Below are 15,965 nucleotides of genomic sequence, written 5' to 3'. Positions count from 1 at the left end.
CCCTCGCGCAGAAAAGAAGACCCAGCACAGCCATAAATAAATAAATAAATAAATAAATAAAAACAACACTTCTAAAAGTTACCCAGTTTTTTCAGAAGGCATTATTATCATTTCCCTTTCTGGAAACTGAATTTACATATTTATTTATTTATTTATTTGACATTGATTGAGTACCCACCCATTTTGTGCAATAAATGATATATTTTGTGAAGTACAAAGACCTAGGACCTCTCCTCAAGGAGCTTACAGTTTAGGTGAATAGATCATGGACATGCTTGACTGTAATTCAAAGTAAAACAATGAAGGCCATTAAGAGATGTAGAAATAAAATGACTTCAATTGGATCTTAAAGAATTGATAAGATCTGTTATGTATTTGGCACTGAGACTCAGAAGGAACAGCCTGAGTAAAGTCAACAATAAAATAGCAAGAGAAACTGTGCTCAGAAATAAATAGAATAGTTTTCCTGGAAGTAGAATACAGAAAAGAGAATAATAACAATACAAGAATACAACTATATACTGAGGCCAATTTAAGGAAGACCATGAATGCCAGTATAACGTATATACTTTATTTTATAGGAAATGAAGAACAGTTGACTGTTTAGTGAGAGAAATGCTTTATTATGTGTTTTTATAGAATTAAAATGGCAGAATGGGCTATAATTTAAAGAGGAAGAGATCAAATAAGTTACAAAGTCTAACAGACACCTGAGATGGTAATTAGGAAGTCAACTGTTAAGTGAATAAAGGAGAATAGATGTGATAAATATTATGAATGTAAAATGGATTTAGAAATGAATCAGACATATACATGAAGGAAATGGAGATTTTGAACTTGGATACATATGTGATGAGCTCCTATAAATGCTATTTGACAAGTGAAAAGAGATACAAGTATAAGGGTAAAGATAATAAAATCATTCAAGGCACGTTATGTATGTAAATATATCCAGTTGACAGATGGTAATGTTGGACTCAAACTGGGATGGTAATTGAGGGAATAGAAGGCTAGAAAAAGAATTCTGTGAGTTCCTCTGATTTCACTTTAGTTTCAGGAAGTTTTTTCTAATGATTTAAATTTTACAGAGCTTTTTGATGTTCAAAGGGTTTGCCCCAACTACCCATGTACTTGTAAGTGTCACTTCCTTTCATTTTTTATCTTTTGCACTGCCTTAGCCAATAAGAAACACTTTCTATATTATAATTACTATATGGAACTCATGAGGTAAGTATAATTATTACCATCATTTTATAATTGAGGAAATCAAGTCACAGAATAAGTAACTTGATCATGGTTATACAGCTAGTAAAAGGCAGATCTAGAATTCCTAATCAAGGTCCTCAGTTTACTGTTACATCCCACCATAGATCTTGAGCCTCCCCTAACCAAGATTTTCAGGAGTCATTCACAACCTGAAATTAGTCTCATGGCTCTAAACTTGTTATTAGGTGTATGGAGTGTGGCTCACTCGGTTTTCACATGTCTACTGAGCTTTAGTTTTCACCATTAACCCTGTATTTATTTTACTGAGTGAGTTCCAATTTACTCTGCTGGTTTGGGGGCCCTTCCCCATTCTCTTGGTTGGAATCTCACTTATCCTGGTGTACATTTTGCTGGCTCCTTCCACAACAGATTGGATCTTGGTCTACATAATTCCATCCAAAGCCTGGGATTTCCTTCAACCCAGTTTAATTGTGCTAGTAGTACAGTTGTATAACTCATTTCACTTTGCCTAGAGATTCTCTACCCTGGTCACCAGAGATAATCCTATTAAAATAGATAACCAACAAGGACTTACTGTATAGCACAGGGCACTCTGCTCAATATTCTATAAAATTCTAAATGGGAAAAGAATTTGAAAAAGAACAGATACATGTATGTGTATAACTGAATCACTTTGCTGTACAACTGAAACTAACACAACATTGTTAATCAACTATGCTCCAATATAAAATAAAAATTTTAAAAAAAGACAGCTGACTAAAAAAGAGCTGAGTTGCCACCTCCTCCCTGGAGGCCAGATCTTAACTCTGAATAGCTTTATTAGTGCTTATTCATCAGTTCCCCAGGCCTACTGATGAGTACAGTTTATCTTGCATTATACTGGGCTTGACATAATAAAGCTGATACAGTCAGGAGTATGTTTAATGGTCTTATCCAAGAAATGCCATGATGGGCATGTTTCTGTGCAATGAGGGTAATATTTTTCAGCTCAGATACCAAATAATAAGTACATTTTTCTCTCAAAGAAGCGTTCTCATTAGTCTCCCGCTGCTACAGCACAGGACAGAATGCAAAGATAGATGAGTGACAGAGCCATGGAATAGTGTGAGAAGATAATGTAGCTTAGTAGAAGAGCAGTGGACTTTGAAACTTGTTTTATAACCCTATGAAAGAGTATTTTACTGTCAGTTTACTTGAATGTAAAAGGAAAATAACAACTATTTTGTAGGTTTTCTGGTGAGACTTACCTGAGATAATACTTATAAAATACCAATTATTGTTCCTAGAGCTTTATAGAGTCTAAATATATGGCAGCCTTCAACATCATCATCATCACTTTTATTATTAAGCAGAGATTCAGCTCATGAAAAGAGGTGCTATTTCTTAGTAATAAGAACTAGCATCTGACAATTTCAAGACCATTTGGAAAGGAAACAACTTTCAATATGAGATGATAATCATTAAATTTAAAGTTCACTTGAGCAATTCTAAATGCAGAGATGCAGAAAAAAAAGAAAAAAGAAAGGAAAAAAGTGACAAGCTGGCATAGAAAATATTTTTTCATTACAGAAAAAAATAACGTGACACAGTGAAGAATTCCTGTATAACTTGAGTAATGAAATGCTGAGAGAAATCTAGCCTGCAATAGTAAACACACACATTTAAAAAACCCCACAAGCTGTTTAGTGAGGAGAATTGAAACTTAATACCAGAACCTTAGTATACTGTATTTTAGTTGATATTATTATGCTTTAGATACATTTATCATTAGCTATATGCTAGCTTTTCATTTTCTGGTGTGGATTGTTTTCTTTATTATTTGCAACAATTGTCTTCATGAAGTGTATAGGTTGTTGTATAGACAGTGTGGACTGTATTTGCTCGTTCTAGTCAAGATTTTCATGCTCTGACTGAACCATCTAGAGGGCTGTACCCTTGTAGAGTGGGAATGCTATTGTTAATTGTTAATCAGGTGAGTCTTTGGAAGACACTTACATGGTGTCCATAACATTGAGTCACCAGTTGCTGTTTTTAAAAAAAGTGATGAGACCTCTTTTGACATATGAAAAGTATATCAGTAAATATAGGTTAGGTTAGCCTGCAGTAACAAGCAAACCCCAAACTGTATTGGCATATAACTGCAAAAGTAGGTTCATTTCTTGCCCACATTACATGTTGTTTGAGAAGCAGCAATAGCTCTGCTCCATGTCATCTTCACTCTAAAATCCTAGCTAATATTACCTATCACCATAATAGATAAGGAAAAGGGATTTTAGTTAACCATGCATTGGTTTTTACATCTTTTCAGACTCTTAACATTTCACTGGCCAAAGTAAGTCATGTGACCTAGCCTGACATCGATGGAAATAGGATGTATAATACCCCTAAAGGGAAGGACAACGCTGATTTTTTAACAATAATACAATCCATCACAGGAAGTCATGTTAGCTTTTGTTCCACTGAGGTGTATATTTTAAATTTATTTTTCCAAGTTATAGTCTCCTACTTTCTCGTATTCCTATAAATGTGTAACATTTTAATTTTTTTTTCTTTTAGGTATATAGATGACAACATTATTTTTCATATTAAATTATGTTATTTGTGTCGCTATTACTTGACTTTTTAGGAAGCCGAGAAGCACAGAAGTTGAAGAACAATGTCTAATTAATACTAGGTTTTCTGTGCATCACAAGTCATGTGTGGGCCATCTATGGGTCAGATTTTTATTATTTTAAAAAACTTGATAATTTTACCATATATCTTTAAAAGGGTAGCTGTCATAACTCATTAGAAGACAAGAAAGTAATTTCAAGAAAGTAAAAAAGAGATGGTGTTTCTGAGTCTTATTAAAAATAAAGTCACTAAATAAAAAGCACACACACAAGCAATTTAACAATGGAATTCAATGTTAAAATTAAGCAACAAAAGATGCTTACTTTTAGGAACCTAAATATTTTCCAGTATAACCAGACACTTTGATTAAGTCAGGCCTAACTCCCTGACATGTCTCCTGGGTCTTATGTGGAAACTTCTCATTTTGAGACATGTTCCTAGAGGTAATACCAGGAGAGAAAGAGGTAAAATATTGGAAATTATGTCACTAAGGAATAACATTAAATTGGACTTCCCTCTCAATCTTCCAAGTCTGCAGTTCATTTTGTATTTAGAGTGAGTTTCAGTGAGGGGTGGTTTGTACAGGATAGGGAAATTATAATGGAGTAAGGAATTTGTGGGTCCATACAGTAAACTCCTCTTATTTCCCTACTTATTGGTGTCAAATGACTGAATCTTGCACATCCATATAAATGAGTCTAAAATCAATGGGGATTGATTACAGGTCAAATGAATTACTCAGGACACACAGACACACACACACACACACACACACACACACACACACACACACACAGCTCTTTTAAGAAATATAGCATAGAGCAGTGCTCTTCAAACCATCCTTACAGGCCAAATCTGGTCTTCCATTGGTTTTAGTATGGTACCAAACTAAGAATGATTTTTATATTTTTAATGGTTAAACAAGTTACAAAAGAAACATTTTTCATGGAATTTTGTGAAGTTCAAATTTTGGTGTCCACAAATAAAGTTTTATTACCACCACCACACTTCCTTCTCTCTGCATTGTCTATGGTTGCATTGACAAATACTGTATAGCCCACAAAGTTTAAAATATTTACTTTGTGGCCCTTTACAGGAAAAGGGTTGCTGATTTCTGTCTTAGATTATTCTGACATTAAAGTTGCTAAAAACCATGCTCCAATAATCAAGGTATAAACCCTATAGTACAGAAACATTTTTAGTAAACAAATGTTGTTTTCACTGTGTGTGTGCACATGTATGTGTGTGTGATTGTATGTGTGTGCTTGTGTCTGTATTTTAAGCAGTGCATATAATATGGACCAAGAAATATTTTATGTGGTTGACTCATCCCATGTAAAGGCCCATTAGATAGCATAGCAGAATCTGAAAACTTCACAGCTTTTCTTTTTCTGCTTGCATCGCTGTAATTTTTGACCTGAAAGTGGTTCCATGATTGAGGTTGATTATGAGACCTTAAGGTTATTTCACTGTAAGTGTGGTTTCCCAACTTCACTTTTAAGATTCTATTTCATTTATAGAATAAAATCACATTGCAGTGTTTCCTTCTAGTTTCACAAAAGACCCCATGATTTTAATATTCTACTACTTTTAGAACTAATTTGGGAAGAGATTCCTCATTTTAAACATTTGGAAACAAGTGTGTTCTTTAAGATTTCACTTTAAAAAATACAATGTTATATAATCATTTGCAGATAGTTTTCCTTCCATTTTATTTACACAAAACATGAAATAGTGTTAACTAGTACTCTTATTTTTTTAAAAATCAAGTAATTGACTAATTGTGCCCTCTACCACTAAATGAGAAATGTTACTTAAGTTAATGATTAGGTTAGAAATTTTGGAACATGAACAATTTAAATGTTTGTTTTCTTATGTTTAAGGCAGATTCCTTATACCATTTATTTTGGAAAATTCCCCATTATTTTCTGAAATTCACCAAGTTTAGTTAACATTACCTTCATACTGACAGTTAATACATAGTGTTTGTATTGTCTTTCTCTTAATAGTTTCCCATTTTTTCTAGCACCGTCTTTCTTCCATGAACATCAAGTGTCATAGTTTTGTGAAGAAGTTTCATAAGTTCCTTCTTGAATCTGGTATAATAAAATGTCAAGTTCCATGAATCTAAATAAAATTAGCATAGTATAATAGGGAGAAGATAAAGTAAGCTAATCAAATACATAAGTATTTAACAGTTCTGCCTGCATTCCAGCATGTTATTATAGGGTTTCAGAGGAGGATGCCATAACATAATTATAGACATATATACTTCTTGTGTATATATATTGGGGATATATACTTCATTCTAGTCTCTTCGCCCTTGGTTATTTGTAGCTTCCCAATCCAACAGTGAGAAACCTGTCCCCATCATCTTGTATTTACTTACTAGTTCAATTCCTGTATACAGGTGGAGGGTGGCAACATTATCAAGCAGAGTCCTGCTTTTAAGCTTTCTGCTATTAATTTAATTCCATGATTTCCACTCTTTTAAATTTCTGGAGGTGTGTTTTATACTCAGATTATGGTTTATTTTGGTAACCGTTTCATTGAGAAGAATGTTGTTGTCTGGAATATTCTATAAATGTCAATTAGAACAAGTTGATTGATTTTGCTGTTCATATAAACTCCATCCTTACTGGTTTCCTGTCTCCTTGATCTATCAACTACTGAAAGAAGAGTGTTGGATTTTCCAACTATAATAGTGCATTTGTCCATTTCCCTTTTCAGTTAGTTCTACCAGTTTTTGCTTCAAGTATTTTGATACTCTGTACATACACATTTAGGATTATGTCTTCTTAGAGAATTGGCCCCTTTATCATTAATGTCCCCTCTTTATCCCTATAATTTCCCTTGTTCTGAAGTCTACTTTGTCTGAAATGAATATAGCTACCTCAGCTTTCTTTTGATTAGAATTAGAAATGTATATATTTCCTATTCTTTACTTTTAACCTCTGAATCTATATATTTAAACCAGGTTTCTTGTTAACCATATAATTGGGTCATGCTTTTTATGCATGCTAACAGTCTCTGTCTCTTAATTGGTATATTTACATCATTCATGTTTAAAAGGATTATTTATATAGATGAATTAATATTTTCCATATTTGCAACTGTTTTCTATTTGTTGCATTTGTTCTTTCTTTCCCCCTCTATCTCTTTGCTTTCTTTGGCTTTAATTTCACATTTTGTAAAATTCTCTGTTATCTCCTCTCTTGGGATATCAATTATACTTATTTTCAAATTTGAGTGGTTGTCTTAAAGTTTGCAATATAATGCTTAATTTATATTAACCCGCAAGTAGTATACCAATTCATGTGTAATGCAGGTAACATATCGATATAACAGAGTATTCCTAATTTTCCCTTCCCATCCTCTATGACATCGTGTCACTTGTTTCACTTAGCCATATGCTGTAATCACCCAATATGTTTTTACTAATATAAACAGTTCTTTTAGGTAAATTGAAAATAATAAAAATAAAATATTTTACTTTACCTTTATGTATTCCTTCTCTGAAGCTCTTTCTTCTTTAAGTAGATCAGTATTCGTGAAGAATTTCTTTTAACATTTCTTGCATTGTGAATCTGCTGCATTGAATTCCCTCAGTTTTGATATGTTAAAGACTTTTTTTATCTTTCTTTCATTGTTAAAGAAAGTTTTTCTAAATATAGAATTCTATGTTGTTATTTTTCCTTTCAGCACTGTAAGTATTTAACTCCACTGTCAGCTTGCTTACATTGTTTCTTATGAGAAGTCCATTGTAATTCTTATCCTTGTTTCTCCTAGAGAGTATTCTTTTTTCCCTTGGTTCCTTCTCTAGATTTTCTCTGTTTTTGGTTTTCTGTTTCTGTTTTGGTTTTCTGAATATGACATGCTAAGGTGTAGCTTTTTTTGCATTGATTCCACTTGTTGTTCTTTGAGCTTCCTGGAACTATGGCTTGGTGTATGCCATTAATTTGGAATTTTATAGCCATTATTACTTAAAGCACTTTTTCTGTTCTCTTTTTTCTCCTCCTTGTATACTAATTATACATGTTACATCTTTTGAAATTGTCCCAAAGATCTTAAATGTTTTCTTCTGGTTTGTGTTTTCATATGTTTTAAAATTATTATTCTTTTTTCTCTTTATTTTTCATTTTGGGAAGTTTCTATTGATGTAAGTTGAAGCAAACTGATTCTTTCCCAAGACATTTCTAATCTGATGAGACTATCAAAAGCAGTCTTCATCTGTGTCACAGTGTTTTTGATAACTAACATTTTAAAAATTCTTTATTAGATATTTCTGTCTCTCTGCTTACATTACTTATGTTTTCTTTCACTATGTCAACTTTTTATTATTAGAGTCCTTAATTTATTAATCATAGTTATTTTAAATACCCTGTTTATTAATTCCAAAATCTATGCAATTCCTAGACTGCTTCTATGGTTCCTTTGTATTTTCCATTTTTTCCCCTTGCCTTTTGAAATCCCTTGTAATTTTGTTGTTGTTGAAAGCCAGCCATGTATTAAACAATAGGATATGAGATAAATAGGTACTTAGTATGAGGATTAATATTAGTCTAGTTGAGAGCAAACATGAAAGTTTGCTGTAGCTGTAGGTTCCAGAGCCTTCAGATTTCTCTAGTGTTCTTATTTTTATCTCGCTCTTGTTTTTGGTCTTCCTGAGTACTACTTCTTCGAGAGAATCTGCAGCTTGCAGCTTTATCAGCTATAATCCATTGTATTACACTGGAACACTTTTGGTGTGACGGATAGGTGTGTGGGGGTCTGATTATATGTAACTCTTTTAGAGGTTCTGTGTTTCTGGGCTGTGACTTTCATAAGTATTTCTTCAATTGGAAGGATTTTTCCTTCTTAGGTCAAATAGAAAGGCTAAAATGGGATATAGTGGGTGGAAAGACCTACCCTCAGTTGGGATAAGGCTCTGGTAAAGTCTTCTTTCCTTGAGAGTAGACTTTTGATAAGGAATAATCTCTAGCCATATTGTACAATGATTAGTCCTCTTCCCTTTCCAGAGGCAAGAGAATGTCTTTCTTGAATTTTCTCTGTGAGAATCTTGGGGGGTTTCTGGTGGTAAAATTGATAATAGTGTATCCTGCTCAACACTGTAGCCTCCAATAGTTTCTCATTCTCAAGCTAGTCCACACTCAGACTCCAGTAAATTGTCATAATTATCATTTAAATGTTCACAATATTTTATGGTTCTAGTGACTCTGCTCCAGTTGGCCATGTATGGCTGCTATGCTCTTGATTTAAATCTCTCCAGATTTCGGTGTTTGTTTGCCTTGTAATCTCAGTTCTCTAATGGGTCCAAGAAAAGTTGATTTTCAGTTTGTCCAGCCTTTCTTGTTATAGTGGTTGTACAGAAAAGAGTGTAACTTCCATGGTTTTTACACATCAATAGTAAAAAAAAGAAAGTATCCTTACTCCATTTGGGCCAGGTAGGGAGGACATGGATACGTCTTTCTTTCATAGATCTCAAGCTCAAATATCACATATTTAAAATTGTCTTTCTATGTAAAATATACACCTTCTAAGATTACTCTGTAGCATATCACTTCATTTAACAATTAAAAACTTTTTAATTTGTAAGTTTAGTCTAACTGATAGGAGCAGTCTGATCCTGATCCCCAAGATGATGTTTGAAATGACAAAGACTCAGAAAAGGCATTACCAGATATGGAATTTACATGATTAAGAAATAAACATTTATTGTATAAAGCTACCAACTTGTTTTTAAAAAGACAACTCCTGTATGCTTAAATGTATATGGTCTATCCTTCTCAGAAGCATCAACCTGCTTCTAACTGAGGGAATAGACTGCAATCCAATTCAAACAGATGATTTATAACATATGTTTTTGACTTAAATAGCTGTCAATAATATAATTAGTTTTCACCAAAAGAAGAGAACCAGGCATTTAATGACTTTTGTTTGAGGGATAATAGGAGAAAAAGAGACTAGATCTTAGCAAAATTTGGTCAACCTCGAGTCTACATGAGGGTAGATGTCAGAGGTACAGAAGAGAAAATGTTAGAAAGGACTTGTATGAATATGGTTGACCATTACCAATATCCTATGGAATCCATGTTGATTTGCTCTCTATAGTCCTATATGGTAAATGAAAAGATTTTTTAATATATGTACTTGTTTGTAGGTAGGATGAAAAATCAGAGATTAGCTGTATACCCCAGATAACGACTCCTAACTCCATAATTATGGAGGTAATCAAAGATTAATATTTCCTTCATGAAAAATGGAGATGGAAAGAACATGTTGGTGTAAATCTTGTGTATAAACCAACAGGAGTTCAACAGTTTTATAAAGCAATTTAAAATGAAATATTTCTCAGCTTGGATTTACATTATATAGGCAGTGTAACTATAAAGTTAGCAGTTCTCTTATTACAAATGTAACTTTACCATGGTTCATTGAAACACTTTCCTACTTCTAAATCTGAACCTCATCTTAAAAATAAATTAACGTCTTGGTTTGCAATACTGTATTTTAGATCTTGTACTTTAGAAGCACTGTAATATCTTTCATTACTCCTCAAACACTATAGACAGCTAAATTTATGTTCATTATATTTCATTTAATCATTAATATAAGCTACGGCAGCCAAGGACCTCATTTGGATTATCAGCAATTACCTTAAACACCATAGATGGGATAACAGAAATATAAAGTTTTCCATTTGTGACCCTTTTAAAATCAAAGTACCAGTGTTGACAGTCTGAGACTTGCCACTTCAAAAGACAACATAGACAATTAGAGTAAAATTACCCAAGTGCTCTGTTTTTCCACCACCTCTTTTGGAACAAATTTTGATGACAAATCTGGCACAGCGGTTAGGAGCATGGATTTCAGGGTCAGCTAGAACTTGAGTTGAACCCCTGATCCTGCTATCCTCTTTTACCCTCAGTTTCTTTTTCCCTAATATAGAGATAGTAATAGTACTTACCTTACAAAAATATACTGAAAAAGATAATGTTATCGAGGTGTTAGTATTGAGACTTGAACAGAGTAAGCATTCAAAAAATGTTACATTATTTGAAGAATATTCTTTTATCCTGGAGCTCTAAAATCTGTGATTTTCTTGTACTCTGAGGTCATAGAAAAACAAAATTGGATTGATTAAATTATTCAGGAAAATGTTACCTTGTAAGTTGATTAAATTTTATTCTCTGACATTTTATCACCCTATTGGTATATGTACATGTGTGTATGTATGTGGGTTTACATTTTGGGAGGGAGTAAAGGCTGTTAGTGTGAATTACATTTATGAGTATATTATCTTACCAACTGGTGAGGTTTTTATTCTTCAAGGAAAAAAAAAATGCATTGGGGTCTCCAAGGTGGCGCAGTGGTTAAGAATCTTCCTGCCAATGCAGGGGACATGGGTTCGAGCCCTGGTCTGGGAAGATCCCACAAGCTGCGGAGCAACTAAGCCTGTGCACCACGACTATTGAGCCTGTGCTCTAGAGCCCGTGAGCCACAACTACTGAAGCCCACGCGCTTAGAACCCATGCTCCGAAACAAAGAGAAGCCACCACAATGAGAAGCTTGCTCACAGCAACTAAGAGTAGCCCCTGCTTGCCGCAAGTAGAGAAAGCCTGCACGCAGCAACGAAGACCCAACACAGCCAAAAATAAAATACATATATTTATTAAAAGAAAAAAATACAACTTCCTTAATTTGGCATTTAAGATCCTGTATTCTGAGCTTCATTGCCCATGATAAAAGAGTTAGTGGGAAAAGTTTTTACAGTTCCCATTGCTGCAGTTGGTCCCAAGGCAACAATAGATGTTCATCATCTCTCCTCTACTAAATATTCTGGATCCCCCTCACCCTGCCTTATACTTTTACTGATCTAGCTTGCTTTTCCCATAAGTTTTAAAGTAATTAACTTCCTACCAAGTGATTGGTTGGTCTCATTAAGGGATGGTACCCTATTAGGTACTCACTGTTGGTCTCTGCTACTTATCTGGTTTAGTGGAAGGGAATGTAAGCAACTGAGTTTATGCATAACCTCCATTCCTGCCACTGTGGATACTCTGTTCATGAGCCCTTTGTGCAAGCACCTCCATGGTTAAGGAGAGAAGCTGGCTGACATATACTGGTTGAATCCTTTATCCAGTGGTTGTCCAACATCTCTTCTGCAGTGGGTACTTTCTAGGGGTCATTGATGTAAGACTCAAAGATCTATACACTTAGTGCCCACTCTTATAGGTTCCCATCTCTAAATCTTCTATCGCCTTCTTCTGTACTCTGCCAATGTGATTCTGGCATGTTGAACTTACTTATTGTAGGCCATCTTTGTCTCTAAGCTTTAAGGAGTCATTACAGGTCCTTGTGAGAATACTCAATTCTGACTCACAGGAGGTTGCCCTATTTTAAATAAATCTCCCTTGTCTTGTCTTATATTCTGCACTGCTCTCAGTGGAACACTATAGGAATGGTCTCATCAATATCCTGTCATTACATAATATAAGGGTTCTTCAGGTTTTTGGTGAATAATCCATACCAGGGACAGACTTTCCCCATTTATGCCAGGACAAGACTGGATCCCAGTTATTGAATCTAGAATTACTGGGGTAGGACAGTGGGGCAAGTACAGAACTTGAGGAGGGCAAACATCCTCTGTCATGCATTGACCTCACATGAGACCTTTGAACAGTGTCCAGGCAAGGGGAGCAATATTTTCTTCTGGCAATGATGAGGGGAGATATAGGGGTTGAAAATTCTCAAGCACATTTACCCATTCAATGGGTAAATCCAGGGTCTTGATGTCTCATTCTTCCCTATAATAGCCCTGACTTTGGCATAGAAAATTTTCTGGGGCTGTGAATTGATATTTGTTTGTAGATACACCTCTCTTGTGATCAAATGGTGGCCCTAATTGTCAGTACATTCTGCACTTCAGCTGCAGAAAAGAATCCCAAACACTGCTATGAAGGCTTTCTGCTTTTACAGTCCTGAGTTGATAGTTGGCTGACCTAAGACTGTCATTCTCTTTCTTCAAGGCTTTTATTTCAGTTATAAAAAGTCAATATGCTCTGCAATTCTTATATTTATCCTCATATCTTTAAAGTTCTAGAACATTGGCTCTTAAACTTTACATCACTTTAAAATCACTTGCAGAGCTTTTTTTTTTTTTTACAATTAATTTTCTGAGTTTTTTTTTTTTTTTAATTTTATAGCTACTTTATTTATTTATTTATTTATTTTTGGCTGTGTTGGGTCTTCGGTTCGTGCGAGGGCTTTCTCCGGTTACGGCAAGCGGGGGCCACTCTTCATCGCGGTGCAGGGACCGCTCTTCATCGCGGTGCGCGGGCCTCTCACTATCGCGGCCCCTCCCGCCGCGGGGCACAGGCTCCAGACGCGCAGGCTCAGCAGTTGTGGCTCACGGGCCCAGCTGCTCCGTGGCATGTGGGATCTTCCCAGACCAGGGCTCGAACCCGTGTCCCCTGCATTAGCAGGCAGACTCTCAACCACTGCGCCACCAGGGAAGCCCTTGCAGAGCTTTTTGAAACACAGATTTGGGGACATTCCCGATCCCCGAGTTTCTGATTCAGTAAGTCTGGGAATTGGCACAAGAATTGGCGTTTTCACCAAGTTTCCACATGATGTTAATGCTGGTGGTCCAGAGACCATATTTTGGGAACCAGTGTGCTAGAGCTATTTAAAGCCAGAACTTCCTCTTCCATTCCGCATCTCAATCCACAATAGATAAGGATCTACGTAATTGTGTTGCCGCATCATGCCTGAATTATGACATTCCAATTTTAGTTTGGATTCACCCAAAAGCAGACTCTGCACAAAGATTTGGGTGCAAGTAGTTTATTTGGGAGATGTATAGGTCTGAGTCCAGTTAGGATACAGGACTGACACAGAAATTTAAATATGGAAGTCTTCATATAAAGAAGTATTAACTATAAAATGAGATTGGATTAACAGAGATTAGCTAAAGCTAAGGAGTAAAGAGAACTCTATAGAATGTAGAAATAGCAGCTATAAGGAACAACCACTATCCCAAGTGTTGAGATGGAGTGCCAAAGGAGGGTCGTCTATTAGAGGGCCTCCACTTCTCCACCACATGTGCACACACACACACACACCTCCATCCTCAGGGCTAAGATCCAGACCTGGTTGAAGAGGACGTACCTCTGGCTCAGTGAGTTTAACTGAGGCAGTGAAGATGCCTAAGGGGTTCTAAGGGGAGCCACCCACAGGAAGATGCTATGCAAATGCCGCTTCACTTCAAAGCAGCTCTAGGTAGTGCCATGAAAAATCATTTATGGTAGGTGCTGTGCTGGAGGCATTTTGCTGCCAAACCACCTGAGAGGTGTGCCAGGAGAAGCTGTTCATGGAGTGCTGACTGCCAGCTGCCCTTCATGTGCTGTTGTAAATTACCTAAAGGAGGACACTGAAATCAGGAGAAACTCCCTTCCTCTCCAGGGTGTTTCGCCAGCATCCTCTACTGAAACAGCTTAATATTGTGCCAACTGGCAGAAGAGAAATTCTATAGGGCTTATCTCCATTATTCCAGAGCAGGAAACAAAGCGTAGATTTAAAGCAAATAAATTGATAACTGGCATAGGAAGCAAAATGTAGGAGTGAGGAAGTTAGACAGTAAAAAGAGAAGACTCATAAAATTTTATTCATGAGCAGATTATTCTTTTAGGAAGCTAGAGTCCCTACCCACTGGGGATCATCTGATAGAATTTCTGGAACACAAATCGGAGTAACCCCGTAGAAGAAGCTGGGGTTCCCACTCACAAATTCCCCTTCTTCATTAGTTGGGGTAACTCCTAGGGTTGTTCCTTGGCTTGCACTTCTGGTCGACTCATGCAAGCCAAGGTCAGACCTGACCTGAGGCAGAGAGAATCAGGAAGTGGTAGGTTTATGTGGAAACTTTGTGAGATCACTACTTGGCTAGGCCATTGGATGTAGGTGGGCACAGCATGAACAGCATTCACTGTACTATCATAAAGTCCTAATAAACTAGGATCTAGTTCACTCTCAGCTAGAATACAGTGGAAAACAAAAGAAATATATCCTCAGAATTCATGTTAAATAAAATTGTCTAGACATTTCAAAAGGTTTGTATAAATTCTATCACTTCTGTCCAAGTTCTAAGACATTCTGATAATGATAGTTAACACTTACTGAATACTTACCATGTTCCAGGCATTGTCCCAACTGATTTTTTTAACTTTTTATTTTATATTGGAGTATAGTTGATTAACAATGTTGTGTTAGTTTCAGGTGTACAGCATCGTTCTAACTGATTTACTAACTTCATCTCTTGTTCATGGTAAAAAGAAAAAGTTAGATGCTATTATTATTATTAAGTTACAGCTAAGGAAACCTTGGTTTAGAATGTTTGATTTAATTGCCTAAGTCTCCAAATACAGAAATTGCTGAAGTCTTCTTACCTTTGGTTCTTAGATTCCTAATCCCACACTCCTAATCCCTGGACCATGCTGCATTTGTGTTTGCTTTGTACATTGTACTTGCTCAGATAATGTTAATCAATAGTGATGGTCTTCAAAACAAGAACTCTGGAATTCAGTTATCTAAGACATATCAAGCGACATTCTCAGGTACTATTAAAAACTGCCAGATTTGTCTCCTTGCTTCCCATCTCTTCAAATTCAAACCATTCTGTACACTGTCAACTTCTCAATATTTCTGAAATACTTGCTTCTTTATATCATCTCTCTGATACAAATCAATGTATTCTGACTAAATCCTGTTAATCTATTCTAATTTAAAATATCCCTTTCATCGACCTAATCCTTATAGCACTCTTTTATTTCTAGCTAGTTACATACTTCTTTATATTATTGTTTTTTATATTAATATTTTAATGTTAATGCTATGTTTTATGTTCCTTTTCATACACAAGATAATAAACTCAATGAAGTCAGGGGTTAGATACTATGAATCACTCATATTTGCTCCAGTGCCTACCATTGTTGAGTCCATGTTAATTCAGTAAGGACTGTTTGAATAGGCATTGTTAAAAGTAGGAATAGCAACAACGATCCATGAGGTTTTTGTTCGGAAAGAGAATTAATGAGAAAAATCCCATTATCCTAATTCAGAGTGTTCCA

This window comes from Balaenoptera acutorostrata, chromosome 1, assembly GCF_949987535.1.
Source record: "Balaenoptera acutorostrata chromosome 1, mBalAcu1.1, whole genome shotgun sequence".
Lineage (NCBI taxonomy): Eukaryota > Metazoa > Chordata > Mammalia > Artiodactyla > Balaenopteridae > Balaenoptera > Balaenoptera acutorostrata.
Note: the sequence above shows the minus strand (reverse complement) of the source record.